General features: G+C 45.5%; 1 long non-coding RNA gene across 1 annotated transcript; it reads right to left on the bottom strand.

Annotated features, from left to right (window-relative positions):
* Window positions 1–1,269: 1,269 nt before the first annotated feature.
* LOC142288960 (uncharacterized) lies at window positions 1,270–3,416 on the bottom strand. Its single transcript, XR_012749543.1, has 2 exons — window positions 3,321–3,416; window positions 1,270–1,499 (listed from the first exon to the last, which is right to left on the bottom strand). It is a non-coding gene; the product is annotated as an uncharacterized LOC142288960 (long non-coding RNA).
* Window positions 3,417–18,146: the final 14,730 nt, after the last annotated feature.

Genomic DNA, 18,146 nt, shown 5'->3' with positions numbered 1-18,146 from the left:
TAAACAATGAAAAATTCCCGTTCCATGTATTTGTGTTACTAAGCAACCAATTGTTCCTGGCAAATATATACCAGCAGGACCCATATAATTAGCTGGCATAAAAATGTGAACATTAAACAGTAGTCTGGCATTGTACTAATTTCACTTGGATCAACAAAAGGAACAGTAATCCTTACAGCCGTCCATGTGTGAACGCTAAGCAGGGCTGGCGACATTTTAGAGACTATTACTTATATATTTATGCATTTTGCTGACTCATAGACCTTTTGTGAATACATATTTCTTGCAATATTAAAATGAGCATATAGTGTAATGTTATATATTGAATTGTAAGAATGCAGGGGCAATCTGTTCTAACACATTTTTTAAATATCCAGATATTCATGGTAAATTACTCACCTACATTACATTTCTGTGCTACTTACTGTGCTTTTATCTGCATAATTGTAAGAGGTTTACTTATTTGGAATGGGGTTACTTTTAGGGCTTAGACCAATTATGTATATTGTTGCCGAGAAGTGAATACAAAATCACATGTATCAGTGAGGTGTCAGCACGTGGAGAAAGAAAAGGGCTAAAAATGATAGTGGGATTAGCAAAAAATGCAAATGAAAATCAGGAGGCTGAAAAAAATATTTGTACATAAGCTACAATAAAATGACAGACCTTTTGTCATCACATTCGTATATCATGGGGCTCACAATCTAAATTCTCTATCAGTATAGGGTGCTTTACACGCTGCGACATCCTTCGTGCGACATGTGGTGATCGCTGCCGTAGCGAACATTATCACTACGGCAGCGTCACACGCACTTACCTGCTTAGCTACGTCGCTGGAGACACCGAACAATCCCTCCTTCAAGGAGGAGGTGAGTTCGGCGTCACAGCGGCGTCATTAAGCAGCCGCCCAATAGCAGAGGAGGGGCGGAGATGAGCGGGACGTAACATCCCGCCCATCTCCTTCCTTCCTCATTGCCGGTGGATGCAGGTAAGGAGATGTTCGTCGTTCCTGCGGTGTCACACATAGCGATGTGTGATGCCGCAGGAATGAGGAACAACCAGCGGCATGCACCATCAACGATATTATGAAAAGGAGCGACGTAGCAACGATCAATGATTTTTGACGTTTTTGTGATCGTTGATCGTCGCTCCTTGGTGTCACACGCTGCGATGTCAGACTGCTGTCATGACCACCACCAAACCTCCTAACTTATTAATCCCTCCCTTATTTCCAATCGACGCAAAAAGGCACACACACACCACACAATCTCTTTAGTGGACGGGGTCGGCCACAGCTTTATTTATTATATTTCCTTTCACTTCTCTTTATAAAAACGTCTCCTTTAAAACTTCAACTTCTCAGAATACTTGAAACGATTGTTTCACCATCTTTTTAACTCCGACACGGTGTGGCCCTCCGGACTCCCAGAGGCCAAGTTCGCACTCGGTCTCATTAACATTGATTGAATTTACCGCCAGCTGTGACTTGAGCATCAACTCTATAATAAGAAAGACCATATCACCATCTTTTTAACTCCGACACGGTGTGGCCCTCCGGACTCCCAGAGGCCAAGTTATACACCAGAAAGGAAAATACCATGTAAGGGAGGGAGGGAGGGACGCTTGTCAGCTGATGCTGGAAAAGAGGCCGATCCCCCTTGCTCCAAGCCTCATAAACACCAGGAAGGTACCATCAGGAAAAGGAAGGATGGGGGAATCCAGCCAGGTCCCATATACCATATAAGGGGAGGGGAAGACACAGCCACTGGCCTGGATAAGCACTGTGGGAAAAGCCTGAGCCAGGCACCCCCACTAAGTGAAATGGGTATTGAACTGTTCTTAATTAACCACTCAACTCCTGTCCCAGTCTTAAGGGAGGTAAAAGTAAGGTGTAAGCCCAAGCCTGACGCCCTGCAGACAGCAGTCAGTGACCACTTCCTTATGCAGTTTGTAGTCCTCCAGACTGCTGTCATGACCACCACCAAACCTCCTAACTTATTAATCCCTCCCTTATTTCCAATCGACGCAAAAAGGCACACACCACACGATCTCTTTAGTGGACGGGGTCGGCCACAGCTTTATTTATCATATTTCCTTTCACTTCTCTTTATAAAAACGTCTCCTTTAAAACTTCAATTTCTCAGAATACTTGAAACGATTGTTTCACCATCTTTTTAACTCCGACACGGTGTGGCCCTCCGGACTCCCAGAGGCCAAGCTCGCACTCGGTCTCATTAACATTGATTGAATTTACCGCCACGAAGGGGCTGGTGTACCCCTACACCACGCCCCGACCTCCACCAGACAAAGAACCGCCTGCTCAACCCCGTCCAGTAAACCACAAACCGTGACAAACAATTCGTATCCTGCCACTTTTCTCCATGTCAATACGTCTCACTCACCCTGTCGTGTAACTCTCGGGTTATCTAGAACCAATAATAATAACCCTAAAGTAGTTGTTACCCCAACCCACTCTGCTGACGTACATTGCCACTGACAGCACCTGGATCCAATACCGACCAAGACTCCCCTTCCACCACACGCAGGTGTTCCCAAAACCAAAAACCATTGGTCCTGGCCTACACACAGCCTTCTGGGCAGCCCAACATATGCCTGACAACAGACACTAGGCCAGCGGTGACCTGCCGAAATACAAACGCTAACTTCGGAGCATGCAACTACAGCAAAACGGTCTGGCTTCCATTTACAAACCCACCAACACGTTTAACTTGATTCCCGACAAGCCCACTCCGTATACCTAGAGCTGATCCTGAACAAATAGGTTCAAAATCCCTCGGAGATACCATGATCAAAGTTCGGAAAATGAAAAGCGCAAAGAGACCAGGCGCCTTGCCGCGTAATCCAGACTGCATAATAGGGCACTTTTAGCCAGGCACAGATTTTAATATAACCCACGCACCCAGGATTGTCCTGGAGCACTTAATTTGAACCGCAGCGTTTAAATGGTTACTAGGACAACATTATACGCATTGGTAACCAGTAACCAAGGCAACATATGCGCTCATCCACGTGCCCTGGTCCCTGATACAACAAAGTCCTGTACCCAAAGAACGCCAAAAAGGAAACCACTCCAAAACCACCAGAACAGACCACAACACGCGCCGCCTGCTGCCTCATTAATAGTTCTTGTGAAAGCTGAAACCAACTGTTTTCTCTAACACCGTCGAATACGAAGCCCTTTGGGACCTCAGCTGTTGCAAATAGCGAACTACATTCTTTTAAAGGGGGAACTGTCGAAACTGTGCCTGCAGTTACGAGAATCACTCTTACCAACGTACACCGCTCCCTCTACATCTTACCATATGTGTCCCAAGTTGTTACTGCACCAATGATCTGACCAAGGTCATAGATTGTTCCTCCGATACCCCATATCACCTTCAAGCGTGCCCAAAAGTTTCCTGGTATGCATCTGGCAGCAACCGATGAAATTCCTGCCAAAGCGAAAGAGAGAATCAGCACATTTATTTTGGACACCTGTGACATGTCTAGTGCGAGGCCAAAATATATATGAAGAATATATATGTGAAGTGAACTGGGACCGAAAATACACTTTTTTTTTTTTTAATTATTATATTTATCCGAGCAGCATAGACCCGATGGCGCATGATACAGCAGATGATCCGATGGCGCATGATACAGCAGATGATCCAATGGCGCATGATACAGCAGATGATCCAATGGCGCATGATACAACCGTAAACCGAACAGCTCCTTGAAGACCACAGGGAGTGCATGTTGTTCAATATTACCTTAAGAACAGTCATAAAACCATCTACAGGTCCCTTAATCCTCTCAATTTTGCCTTTGAGGGCCAGAAAACCGTGGCCACGAAATCTAGCTCAATATCTAAAAAGGGGGGAAGGAAGGGTCACCGAGACGTCGCATTAACCGCCGAACCAGTCGAACAAACAAGGAGATATTCACAACTAAAGGTATCCAGAATGAGAGCTGTCTTCAAGCCTGACTACCGCCAACGAGCCACGAGAAACTATAAGTGTTGAGTTAAACAATATCTGTTAAGTTCTTTTGCCACAAGACCCAACGGTAAATGCGCAAGTTGTGAAAAGGGGGTGTTCTAAAACAGCTGCCGTTCTGGCCAAAAAATTTTTAGCTTTTTTTTTTTATTTGTGGTTTATCTAGTAGTTTATTTACTGTTGATTTCAAGTCCGAAAAAGGCGGAGCGCTAGAAAACGGAAGGCATGAAAAACCGAACGTAAAGGCTGCTCACAGGCTGGCCTCTGCCATATTATTGGGGTACAAGTCTAACTCCCTACCTATCTCTGCACAGGGGACCTTCGGCCGGGAAGGCTTACCTGGTCTGGATCAACGGCTGCACGTGAATAACATTCGCGCTTGTATCACCCAAGCTGCTATCACAAAGAAACCTATTGGGTACCAAACTGAACTCTGAAACTCATGAGTCGAATTGAGATTACAGACCCCTTTCATTAAATTGTTTTTATAACTATTTATATTATATGTTTTATAATAAAATTAAGGGGTGTTTTAACCTACTTTAGTATCATATATCATATGCACTTTAGTTTTTTCATAATGTGAGCTCATATTCAATGAACCTATTTACCTAATTAATTCAATGTATTGTATAACAATAGTTCAGATGTATTGCCTACCTCTTTGCCGCTATTTTTTTTTTTTTTATTTTTTTTTTTTGTAAGATATAGTATGTGCGTTAACGTTACAATATTGATAATCTATTACACACTGCTGCACACAGCTTACTGATATGTATGCTGTAAACTCTCTCCCTAGTAACACCAGCCGCATACAGCTCACTGACCCATATGCTGTAAATTCTCTCCCTGGTATCACCAGCCACACACATACTGATATGTATAGCTGTAGGCTCTTTCATCTTGCAAAATTCCTTAAACTACATATGTCATGCGTTACAACTGTGTAATCTGCACTGTGCACTGAATCCATATACAGTGCCTACAAGTAGTATTCAACCCCCTGCAGATTTAGCAGGTTTGATAAGATGCAAATAAGTTAGAGCCTGCAAACTTCAAACAAGAGCAGGATTTATTAACAGATGCATAAATCTTATAAACCAACAAGTTATGTTGCTCAGTTAAATTTTAATAAATTTTCAACATAAAAGTGTGGGTCAATTATTATTCAACCCCTAGGTTTAATATTTTGTGGAATAACCCTTGTTTGCAATTACAGCTAATAATCGTCTTTTATAAGACCTGATCAGGCCAGCACAGGTCTCTGGAGTTATCTTGGCCCACTCCTCCATGCAGATCTTCTCCAAGTTATCTAGGTTCTTTGGGTGTCTCATGTGGACTTTAATCTTGAGCTCCTTCCACAAGTTTTCAATTGGGTTAAGGTCAGGAGACTGACTAGGCCACTGCAACACCTTGATTTTTTCCCTCTTGAACCGGGCCTTGGTTTTCTTGGCTGTGTGCTTTGGGTCGCTGTCTTGTTGGAAGATGAAATGACGACCCATCTTAAGATCCTTGATGGAGGAGCGGAGGTTCTTGGCCAAAATCTCCAGGTAGGCCGTGCTATCCATCATCAGATCAGAGAACCTTGAACCAGTCTGTCTCAGAGTCCTCCAAGTGATCATGAGCAAACTGTAGACGAGCCTTGACATGACGCTTTGAAAGTAAAGGTACCTTACGGGCTCGTCTGGAACAGAGTCCATTGCAGTGGAGTACGTTACTTATGGTATTGACTGAAACCAATGTCCCCACTGCCATGAGATCATCCCGGAGCTCCTTCCTTGTTGTCCTTGGGTTAGCCTTGACTCTTCGGACAAGCCTGGCCTCGGCACGGGAGGAAACTTTCAAAGGCTGTCCAGGCCGTGGAAGGCTAACAGTAGTTTCACAAGCCTTCCACTTCCGGATGATGCTCCCAACAGTGGAGACAGGTAGGCCCAACTCCTTGGAAAGGGTTTTGTACCCCTTGCCAGCCTTGTGACCCTCCACGATCTTGTCTCTGATGGCCTTGGAATGCTCCTTTGTCTTTCCCATGTTGACCAAGTATGAGTGCTGTTCACAAGTTTGGGGAGGGTCTTAATTAGTCAGAAAAGGCTGGAAAAAGAGATAATTAATCCAAACATGTGAAACTCATTGTTCTTTGTGCCTGAAATACTTCTTAATACTTTAGGGGAACCAAACAGAATTCTGGTGGTTTGAGGGGTTGAATAATAAATGACCCTCTGAATAAACTTTTCTCAATTTAAAAAAAAAAATAAAAAAGAAATAACATTCTTTTTTGCTGCAGTGCATTTCACACTTCCAGGCTGATCTACAGTCCAAATGTCCCAATGCCAAGTTAATTCCGAATGTGTAAACCTGCTAAATCTGCAGGGGGTTGAATACTACTTGTAGGCACTGTATGTGAGCTCAGAGTAGCACTCCTCAACCATCTAATAATTTGCCTATGCCTTCTCTTTTTATTTTGATCTTTGGAAACAAGCATCCAAATATCAACCTACTGATTCAACCAGAGACTCTCGTATTACAGAATTCTCTCTTGGTCTGTTTTTTTTTTTTGAGGAGCACATTGGACTAAACCGACAGAAAAAGGCGCGGCTTGGGGTAAAACAATTTTTTTTTTTTTTTTATAATATTACTTGAACACTGTAAAGGCACATTTGAGGCAGTCCTACACTAAAATATTTTTATAAAATGTGCCATACGGCCTCACATATGAACAGTAGAACTGCTCTTAGCAGCACTCACCTGGTCAATTTCAATCCCGTACCCATGACTGAGTCATGGCTGTGGGCGGGACAGGTCCAAGCAAATGCTGCATGAAGTAAATAGCCTGTGGACAAGGCCTGATGACTTAATGTGAACAGTCACCAACCGCCAAAATCTAGACAGATGGAATACATCCCAAATTGGGATGCATAGCAAGGTGGAGGTCAACCACCGACCAATTCAATGAAGAAAAAACAAAAAGCCAGCACTAAATGTGCACTTCAGCACTAAACATTCCAAACTGTACTTATAAAAATTTTGAGATTTTTGGCAAAAAATTGCAATTTCTTGAGCTGCCTCCACAGGCTATTTACTTCATGCAGCATTTGCTTGGACCTGTCCCGCCCACAGCCATGACTCAGTCATGGGTACGGGATTGAAATAGACCAGGTGAGTGCTGCTAAGAGCATTTTTACTATTCATATGTGAGGCCGTATGGCACATTTTATAAAAATATTTTAGTGTAGGACTGCCTCAAATGAGATTTGCCGTGACGTGGCGAGGCAGCTTAAGAAATTGCAATTTTTTGCCAAAAATCTCAACATTTTTATAATAAGTACAGTTTGGAATTTTTAGTGCTGAAGTGCACATTTGGTGCTGGCTTTTTGTTTTTCTTCATAGAAGTGAACCCATGCAGGGACAGCGGCCCCGCGCTGCAACAGAAGTGGACCCCATGCAGGGACAGCGGCACCGCGCTGGCAACATGGCCACGCGGGACGGCCCACCGGCCGACAACGATGGTCCAGGCTGCTTCATTCTTGGTCTGTTGGAGCTGCTGGAGCAGAAGACCCATGCAGGGACAGCGGCACCACGCTGCAACGAAAGTGTACCCCATGCAGCGACAGCGGCCACTCGCTGCAACATAAGTGGACCCCATGCAGGGACAGCAGCACCGCGCTGGCAACACTGCCTCACGGGACAGCCCACAATATCTAATCTTCAGAAACATGGCGCCGGAGTGGGCCTCTGCGCACAGCGCTTATCTCCGGAGCCATGTTTCTGAAGCCCCCGCATTACACAACTTGGTGTCTGAGAGGGCGGCGCCACAGCGATGTCACACCGGCTGGTGTGTTGGCCCGGTGTCCTGGGGCGGCACGATACAGGAGCAGCAGGTAATCGCGTCCTCCGATCAGCTGTTCTGCAGTCCTGTTGTGATCGCGCTCGCTCCTGCGGTCACAACGGGATCTGAAGGAGCGAGGGCTCATGCGCCGCCCTCTAACACCAAGCTGTGTGATGCGGGCTTCAGAAACATGGCGCCGGAGATAAGCGCTGTGCGCAGAGGCCCACTCCGGCGCCATGTTTCTGAAGATTAGATATTTACATACAGCCAGAGGGAGGGAGGGAGGAACAGGCGGTGCGGGGGGGCGGGGAACACGTGCATAACCCGCCTGGACATCAGGAGAGAGGGAGGAACAGGCTGGTGGGGGGGCGGGGAACTCCTGCATAACCCGCCCGGACATTAACAGAGAGGTGCACACGTCAATCAAAAAGTGCACGAAATTTCAAACTTTGTAAAGATGAATCTCACTGCCTAAACACCTGAGCTGCCCCCTGATGGTATGTACACACTGTGCATGATAGTTCCAGTACTGCACTGGCTGCAGCTTATACACGAAAATCCTGATGATTGGTTCCCTTTAAGCTGAACATCGGTCTTTAGGCGCACGGCCATACTTGCTATTCTGCCTTTGTCAGCCATCACTGGAAATCTGACACGCTTGTCAGCCAATGCTGGAAAAGAGGCCGATCCCCCTTGCTCCAAGCCTCAAACACCAGGAAGGTACCATCAGGAAAAGGAACGGTGGGGGAATCCAGCCAGGTCCCATATACCATATAAGGGGAGGGGAAGACACAGCCACTGGCCTGGATAAGCACTGTGGGAAAAGCCTGAGCCAGGCACCCCCACTAAATGAAATGGGTATTGAACTGTTCTTAATTAACCACTCAACTCCTGTCCCAGTCTTAAGGGAGGTAAATGGAAGGTGTAAGCCCAAGCCTAACGCCCTGCAGACAGCAGTCAGTGACCACTTCCTTATGCAGTTTGTAGTCCTCCACTAACGGCGTGCACCGTGACCCCGACGATATATCGTTAGCGATGTCACAGCGTGTAAAGCACCCTTTAGTCTTTGGAGTGTGGGAAGAAAGCAGAGAACCCGGAGGAAACCCACACAAACACGGGGAGAACATACAAACTCCTTGCAGATGTTATCCTTGGTGGGATTTGAATCACAGCTTTTAGCTCTGAAAGGCAATAGTGCTAACCACTGAGCCACCGTGCTTCTTGAAACAAGTACACTCTGTTCCCAGCATACCTCCTAACGTTTATATCACTATTTGTAGGACATTATTATGCCCAGCCACATTCTTCTTAGGAATGCCACAAAACCTCCCAGAACATTCTTGGTATATTGGCATACATTTCATTTCTTTGTGGTCTGCTTTAAGGACGATCTAATAAAACAAACCTGAAGGGAAGAGTGGTAAAGAAGAAAGAATAATTCCAAATTAGTCAGTTATTAAAAAATATTGAAACTTATATATATATATATATATATATATATATATATTATCCTCCAGACATTCAAAGTTATGATTTTTTGCAACATGCTTCATTACCGTATTTTGCTTCCTTTTTCCCCAAACACTGCTGTATCAATGCTCAGTTCTCGCTCCTTTATGAGGGGCTGCTGATAAGTGTTTGGCTTTACCCAGAAAGAAATGAGATAGGATGATGAAACTTTACATTAATTCCACATACTCTCCACTGATGTAAATACACTTCTTACATCAGTATTCCAAGTTCTGTAAGCCTAGCAAAAAGAAGGATTTTGGTGTTGTGCTGTGCCTCAAACCAGGCATCTGTAGCAGCCATGGCATCAGAAATGTTGTGAAATTTGGTACCCTTGAGGTTTATTTCTTCAGGTTTGGAAACAGATGATAGAGGAGAGCTAGATCTGGTGAATAAGGTGGGTGGTCAACAAGCTGGAAGCCCAGCTCTGCCAGTTTTGCCGTGGTCGCTCGTGTAGTGTGAGCAGAGGCGTTGTCTTGCAGGAACAAGATTCCTTTGGACAGCTTGCCGCGCCTTTTAGCCTTTAGAGCTGCCTTCAATTGGTCCAAAAGTTCAATGTAATACCTTGCATTGATGTTGGAATCCTTTTGAAGGTAGTCCACTAGCAGCACGCCCTCCTTATCCCAGAATACAGACACCATAACCTTACTGGCTGATTTTTACACCCTGAACTTCTTTGGATGAGGAGAACCACTGTACCTCCACTCTTTTGACCGCTCCTTGTTTTTAGGGTCATACAAATAAATCCAGGTCTCATCCATAGTGACCAGTCGATCCAGGAAGTTCTTATCAGTCCGGAAACGCTGACAAATGGATCGGGAAGTTTTCACTTGCATGCTTCTCTGATCAGTTGTCAAACATTTGGGGATCCACTTTGCAGATAGCATCCTCCAAATGTTCATGGATAATGACACAAACACGTTCACGGGAAATCCCCATGATGTTTGCTATTGCTTTAGCTGAAATTCATCGATTCTCCAGTATGAGGTTGTGCACAGCATCGACGATCTCCGGAACAACAACCACTCTTGTTCGTCTAAAACGTTCCTCATCATTGGTGCTGAAGTGGCCCGTTTTAAATTTGGTAACCTTGTTCTTAACTGTGGAATATGAAGGGCATTGATCCCCCAATGTCTGCGACATATCACCATGAATATTTTTGGCGGACTTTCCTTGCAGAAACAAGAATTTTATCACTCCTCTTCTCTCAGTGGCTGTGAATATCGCATTATATTTCGCCATTTTGTTTTCCCACGTGCATAGAACACTGTTGCCATAAGCAACAAACACAAAATCTTGAAAACATGTATTAGACACATAAGGCTTTCATGTGATGTAACATTCGTTACCATAGAAACAAAAAAGATTACAAAGCCAAAGACTTATCAGCAGCCCCTCGTAGAAGATTATTTTTGCCTATGAAATAAATAGATGCCACATTTCTGCTAACAAAAATGAATATACAGACTAACAATGGATGAAAAAAAGGGATTTTTCTTCCTCATATGCAATGATAAATGGATGTCTGGATGAGGTATCTTATTATAATTTGTTCATTTAAATTATTAAATAATAGCTTATGTTTTTTATTTAATTATTCCATAGGCATGTGTTATGAATTTTTTGTAATCTACTTAATTGCCTTTTGTTGCTTCCTTTCAAACACTATGCTGCAGTGCTATTTTTAATCCATTTTGTAATCTTTTAGAAGTTCCTTTTAACTGCTGCTCACCATAATCCATACAGTATATTCATATAAAGTACAGAAATTCACCTGTCTGTGGCTCTCTGCTCCCTATCCCTCCTGCTCAGACAGGTGAATTCCCATACTTTCATGTTTGAATATAGCGTATGAAACTTGTTGAGCCGCCATTGAAAGAAATTCCTAAGGAGCATGAACTGGCCATTGAAATATCACTCAGCATATTGTTTAGGAGAGAAGGAAGCAAATAAGGTATTATACTATGTTACAAAAATTCTCAACTGTGTAACGCCTTTGGAATGATTAAAAAAATCTATCACCAGGTTTTTGCTGCCCCATCTGAGAGCAGCATAATGTAGAGACAGAGACCCTGACTCCAGTGATGTGTCACTTACTGAGCTGTTTGCTGTCATTTTAATAAAAAAAAAAATCAATGTTTTCTCTGCTGCAGATCAAGCAGTTATACAGAGCTCGGGAATATGATGGACTACCTGCCAGCAGGCCTAGTAGTCCTCTTATGATAATTTACTGCTTATTAAACAGTTATTTTATCAAAACTATACTAAGCTGCCCAGTAAGTGACACATTGATGGAATCAGGATCTCTGCCCCTACATTATGCTTCTCTCAGATTAGGTGTTAAAAACCTGGTGACAGATTCCCTTTAAGGATGTACTAGAAGTTGTAGGTCCATGCAATACAGATGTACAGTATATGGGTCTTACCTGACATTATAATTGATGTACCATGTACAGCTTCGTGAGATGAGTACAAGCCTCCTGCTTGCAACCGGAGCTTGAATGAACTGAATAATATCATCAGCACAAGTCCAAGGAAGATCGGAGTATTTAAACACAGGGGGAATACTGATGATCATCAGCTGGACAGAAGGAGCACTCCACTGGGTCCTAAAGAGGAATAGATGAAAATCCAGCAGGAAAGCTACATAATTCAATGAATACTAACAGCAGGAACAACTGAAAGTCAGGGAGCATTTGGCGCAGCCAAATGCTGTGACCTTCTATTGCCATAAACTACATGACTGTCTTACCCATGACACACCCATGACATATATTCAATTTTTGCACATTTTAACACTTACATTGTGCTGCTGTATTCTTTTGCTGGATGAAAAATACTCCATTTTGTGTTGGTTTTTTTGAACACAGAAAGCAAAAAACATATGAACAGCCCCACTGTATAATTAGAAACACGGATAGAAAATGTATGTCAAAAATGGACATTTGAATGAAGTGTAACTCTGATAATCTAGATTTTCGGGCCCATTACAAATTTTACTATTACTAACCTGGTCTCCTTAGCATGTTTATAGTTTCTGAAAACATTCAGACAATAGTAATGCAAATCATTCAATCACTGTTATAGCAAATCTGAAGACAGGACTATGTTTATCCAATGAGTCCAAATGAATATGTATCGAAATCCTCACTGTATCCTAAATACCCATTTGCACTGTGAATTATTAATACCAATGCACACAAAAGGATTGTCTACAAAGTGATAACGCAAATATTCTACTAAATTGGTATGACAAGATGAGACTTGTTTTAGCCAGAAGATCCCATTGTAATAAAAGCTTAGCAAACAACATTGTAACAATTCATGTCAAAAGGTTAAGCGCGGCTTTGCACACTACGACATCGCAGGTGCGATGTCGGTGGGGTCAAATCGAAAGTGACACACATCTGGCGTCACTTGCGATGTTGTAGTGTGTAAATCCTAGATGATATGATAAACGAGCGCAAAAGCGTCGTTATCGTATCATTGTTGCAAGCTCCGACTTTTCCAAAATTTGGTTGCAGCGATGGTACGATGCTGTTCCTCGTTCCTGCGGCAGCACACATCGCTGTGTGTTACGCCGCAGGAGCGACGAACTTCACCTTACCTGCCGCTGGCGGCTCTACGGAAGGAAGGAGGTGGGCGGGATGTTTACATCCTGCTCATCTCCGCCCCTCCGCCACTATTGGCCGCCTGCCATGTGACGTCGCTATGACGCCGTACGACCCGCCCCCTTAGGAAGGAGGCGGGTCGCTGGCCAGAGCGACGGTCGCAGGGCAGGTGAGTGCATGTGAAGCTGGCGTAGCGATAATTTTCGCTACGCCAGCTATCACAAGATATCGCAGCTGCGACTGGGGCGGGGACTATCGCGTGCGACATCACAGCATCGGCTTGCGATGTCGCAACGTGCAAAGCCCGCCTAAGAATCGTTTGATGAGCAACAGACAATTTTTATAACACAATGACTACCAATCCCAGTGGTGTCTGCATCTGCCTAATAATTGCAAACTAAATCAGTAGAATCCATGATCTGTACTTACACAGCCACCCACCGCAGAGCATGATAAACAGTAAAAATGAGCGTAAAATCTGGAAACTCAACATAGGACACAACGAGCCAAAATTCGCTTGGATTGTGCTTGAGTTTAAAGTATAGAAATAAATCATTGGAGATGTCGGGTCAGACTGACTTATCATGGTTTTTTTGTCCTTCCGTTTCTGGTTTCTTTTAGGCCAAATTCACAAAAATAAGGTTTTTTTCCTGTTCGCTCACTCTCTCCTGAATTTCATCACTGAACTAAATCTGATTTCTTCGTCGCGTCAGTTTTCACCATCTCTGAGTCATCTGTTTTTCTTATACAAGAAAAATAAACTGATGGAGGATTCCCAGGCTTCACCTAACATTAGTCAGTGAAAAATGGACACGTATGGAAGCAACACAGTTGGCATATGTGTATTGTTCATTTTTTTCATAAAATTATTCACTTGAATAGATGAGTTTGAACCTTAGGCCTAAGGCTGGGGCCACACGGGGCACTAGTGCGATGCTCGTGTCGCGGGCGGAGGGGACGCGCTCGCCACGCTCGGGTCCGGGGCTTCTGCTGCTGCTGCTTGGTGGCTCGAGCGGTGGGCCAGACCCAGGGACTCGAGCAGCGCTTCTCACCCGTGAGTGAAAAGTGATGGTTGGTTTGGGGAGAGAGTTCGTGACGCCACCCACGGGACATGGTGATGATGGCACCACCGCTGCTGGTGACGGGGATCCCAGGAGAGATGGTAGGGAGCAGCTAGGATGTTGTCCCCTCCGTGGGTAGGGGTTGGTGATCCCGGGGCCCGGTGGTGTAACGGGGAGGCTGGATGGCTGGAGGTGCAGGGTTGCAGGGACAGCGTGGCGCGGTGCCGGATGGCACTGGTGTACTCACTCAATCAATGTCAGAGTCTCTGGTAAACCAAACGGCCGGATGGATGGGTCCCGCAGCTGGCTGCAGTGTTGTTGTGCTCTCCCCGGACAGCTGATGGTGGCTGTCTTTCCATGCACCTGTTAGAATGTTCTGACTCCTGTGGTTGCCCACCGGTAGTCCGCTCCCCGGCGTATAGGTGCCGGAGGAGCCTGTTTTGCCCGCAGGCGCTGGCCCTTGGATTTCTAGCCTGTGGCGGTGGCTGTATATCCTCACGGTGTGGACTGTTGCCTTCTGTCGGGTCTTGGTTGTTGGGAAACCCCTGGGGTTCCTGTCACACTCGGATTTGACTATTGTCGGCGGCTCCAAGCCTGGTCGGGGTCCGATGGCCCTGCCTGTGTGCTTAGCTTCACTCCACTCCCCGGTTCGGTACCGGCGGGCCAACGCCCGACCCCGGTCCTACTGTTGAGGAGAGCCATAAGATGAAATACTTAATTAACTTCTTGACAAGGGATTGTGGGAAATGTCGATTTGCCTTACATAATTCAGGTTTCAGATCATACACATGACACAGATATAAAGATGGCTGCCATTTCCTGTTATCCACACCTTGCCTGGAATGCAAGGAATGTCCAGATGTAAGAAGATACCATATAAGGGAAGACCCCTGGTCAAGCTAGAAGACCAACCCAAAGATCAGATGACATCACAGACCAAACCATCAGCATGGATCCACCAGATGACGTCCCTCCCATCACCATCACCATGGATCCATCCAATGATGTCATAGACCCGCCTACAATGACGCCCACCAATCAGCTCATGGACTAACACATTGTTCGACCCACTGACCAATGAACACATCCGGACATGCCCCTTTGCAAGGTTATATCAGAGCAAGCTCAGTTGTAATAAAGGCAGAGCATGGGCTGACTTCTGTCGAGGAAAGATGAATATCCGACTGCGTCTGATCTCATTTTTCAAGCATGCACTCGATCCACACCAATTAGACCAGGCAGTAGGCAACTAGTGATCTCTGGTTAAGAGTTCACCCTAACATTACGACTCTGCAGACTTCCACTAACTCCTGCAGACGGCCACCACCGTCTGCCGACCTTGCTGTCAGTGCCTGGGCTCCGACCCAGACACTTGCAGTTCGTGTCCTCTCACTTTCACCTCCTAAACGAATCTGTCTGTTTTCCCGCCTCCAGGCCTGTGAACTCCTCGGTGGGTGGGGCCAACCACCTGGCTCCGCCCCACCTGGTGTGGACATCAGACCCTGGAGGGAGGCAACAAGGGTTTTTGTCTGACTGGAGTAACTGTCTAGGGTGGGGGGTGTGTATGTTGTTATGTCTGTGACTACCTGGCTAGTCCAGGGCGTGACACTCGCATGATACTCGGCTCGCGCTGGCAGCACAGCAGGAACCGAGTGTCATGCGAGTGTCACTGCGACTGCGGTCCGACTGTGCGAGCGGACCTCAGCTGCGGGGGGAGAGCCGGCACTGAGGAAGGGAGGGAGGGATTTCTCTCCCTCTCTCCTCCGTAGCCGGCTATTGCGATTCTCGCTCTGCACACACGGTACACCACAGTGCGATTTTTCTCTCGCCCCATTCACTTGAAGAGTTTCGCATTACAGTCGCAGCATGCTGCGATTGTTTTCTCGGTCCGATTAGGGCTGAGAAAATAATCGCTCATGTGTGCTGACACACAGGCTAGAATTGGTCCGAGTGGAATGCGATGTTTTATCAAACTCCACTCGCACCGATTTTCTCGCCGTGTGGCTTAGGCCTAATCGAACCGAGAATACAATCGCAGCATGCTGCGATTGTAATGCGAGACTATTTCTCTCGCACCCATTCAAGTGTATGGGGCGAGAGAAAAATTCGCATTGCACTAGCAGTATACTGGTGTACCGCGAGTGCAGAGCGAGAATCGCAATAGCCGGCAACGGAGGAGAGAGGGAGGTAAATCCCTCCCTCCCCTCCTCAGTGCTGACCCTCCCCTCCTCAGCGCCGGCCCTCCCCTTCTCAGTGCCGGCCCGCACCTCCTCAGCGCCGGCCCTCCCCTCCTCAGTGCCAGCCCGCCCCTCGCAGCCAGGTCCACTCGCAGAATCGGACCTCAGTCGCAGCGATACTCGCATGACACTCGGCTCTGCTGTACTGCCAGCGTGAGCCGAGTGTCATGCGAGGATTGCACTAGTGCCCCATGTGGCCCCCGCCTTAGTGGAACTCTTAACACATACGCTATTCAATCCCATGGGTAATACATATATAACCGCTCTTACAGCTGCGTAGAACAAGTGACACATAAATATTTGCATACAAGTCTGTATAAGGCCAGATTCACATGACTGTAGATTCTCTCATCCAAGAGAATTGGGCCTATAGTGATACTGACACTCTAGTCAAACTCTGATAGGAGTATCAGCAAATTGTGATCTGATTCTCTCAGATGAGAGAATCATTTCACACTGAGGAGAAGATGGAGAACAAAATTTCTCCATCTTTACCATTGTGTGAAGCTGCAGAAATTGCACTGCACTTGGATATAATCTAAATGCAGTCCGATGTTTTCCACGCACACTTATTAGGCTTGAACGGGTGAGTGGCATCCTATTTCAGAGTGAAATCACAACATGCAGCAATTTTTTTCACTGACAGATTCTGTCACTGGAAAAAAAAAATCAGACATTAGTGCTCCATTGAATAACAGTAGTCCAAGTGTTACCCAATAAAAAACTCAGAAAGCACTTGTTAGATTTACACTGACGATGGAAAGGGGAATAGAAGACATATTTTCTGTTGTTTCACAATTTTTTGTTAAGTATTTCATTCCACATGTGTTAATTCATAGTGTTAATGCCTTCAATGTGAATCTACAATTTTCAGAGTCATGAAAATAAAGAAAACTCTTTGAATGAGAAGGTGTGTCCAAACTTTATTTCATATTCTTACAACTATCATGGCACTCACAATATGCAGTTTGGCAAGTTTCTTGGCCTAGAGATTACCATCGATGAGTTGGATGATGCTGTTTCTTTTTTCTTGGGAAATATTCTTCATGGCTGCTCCTAGATTTGAACCAGTGGCCTTTTGCTTGGGAAGCAACCTCATAAAACAGTGAGCTATTACGGAATGAGAGAACAGGTTGTAATTTTTAGTATAAAGAAAGAAAAAAAATTCAACAGCACAAGCAAACCAGTAACAATGCAGTGACATGACAAGAATTTGCATAACTAATCATATGTTAAATAGTTGTAAATAAAATTTATATAAGGCCTCTGCCACACTCACGTGAAATTCACGCACGTGCCGAGAGACACGTATTTCCCCTGCGTGTTGCGTGCAGGTAAGTACGTGTCTCTGGTACGTGCGGGACGTGTGTTCTACGTGTGCTATCCTCGATAGCACACGTAGAACCGGTAATTAACATACTCACCTGGTCCTTCCTGCTGTCCGCGGTGCTGATCCTCGGTCTCCAGCCCTCCCGTCTCCCCGCTACTGCTGCTGCCAGGCAGTGAAGTGAATATTCAATGAGAATAATGAGCGGTGGTCGGCAGCAAGAGGCAGCAGCGGCAGAGACAGGAGGGCAGGAGAAGGTGAGTAAATGTTTTTTTTTTTTCACTGACACGTGTGTTTTCTCCGGCGCGTGTCACACGGGACCGCATCCACACTACACCCGTGTGGTATGGCTGCGGGCCGTGTGACACCCATGCTGCGGGAGAAAACACTGACATGTCAGCGCTTTGAAAAACGCACACACGTACAAACGCACACAGACACACGTTCCGTGTGGTTTTACGTGTGTGTGCCTGCTACAATAGGGTAGCATTGCTTAACGTGTCTCCGTGCTGCCGGTACGTGTAAAAAATGACAAACACGTGCCGGCGGCACGGATGTGTGTCACAGGCCTAAGAGATAGCCA

This window comes from Anomaloglossus baeobatrachus, chromosome 2, assembly GCF_048569485.1.
Source record: "Anomaloglossus baeobatrachus isolate aAnoBae1 chromosome 2, aAnoBae1.hap1, whole genome shotgun sequence".
NCBI lineage: Eukaryota > Metazoa > Chordata > Amphibia > Anura > Aromobatidae > Anomaloglossus > Anomaloglossus baeobatrachus.
The sequence above is the reverse complement of the archived record's forward strand: the minus strand, read 5'-3'. Positions and strand labels throughout refer to the sequence as shown.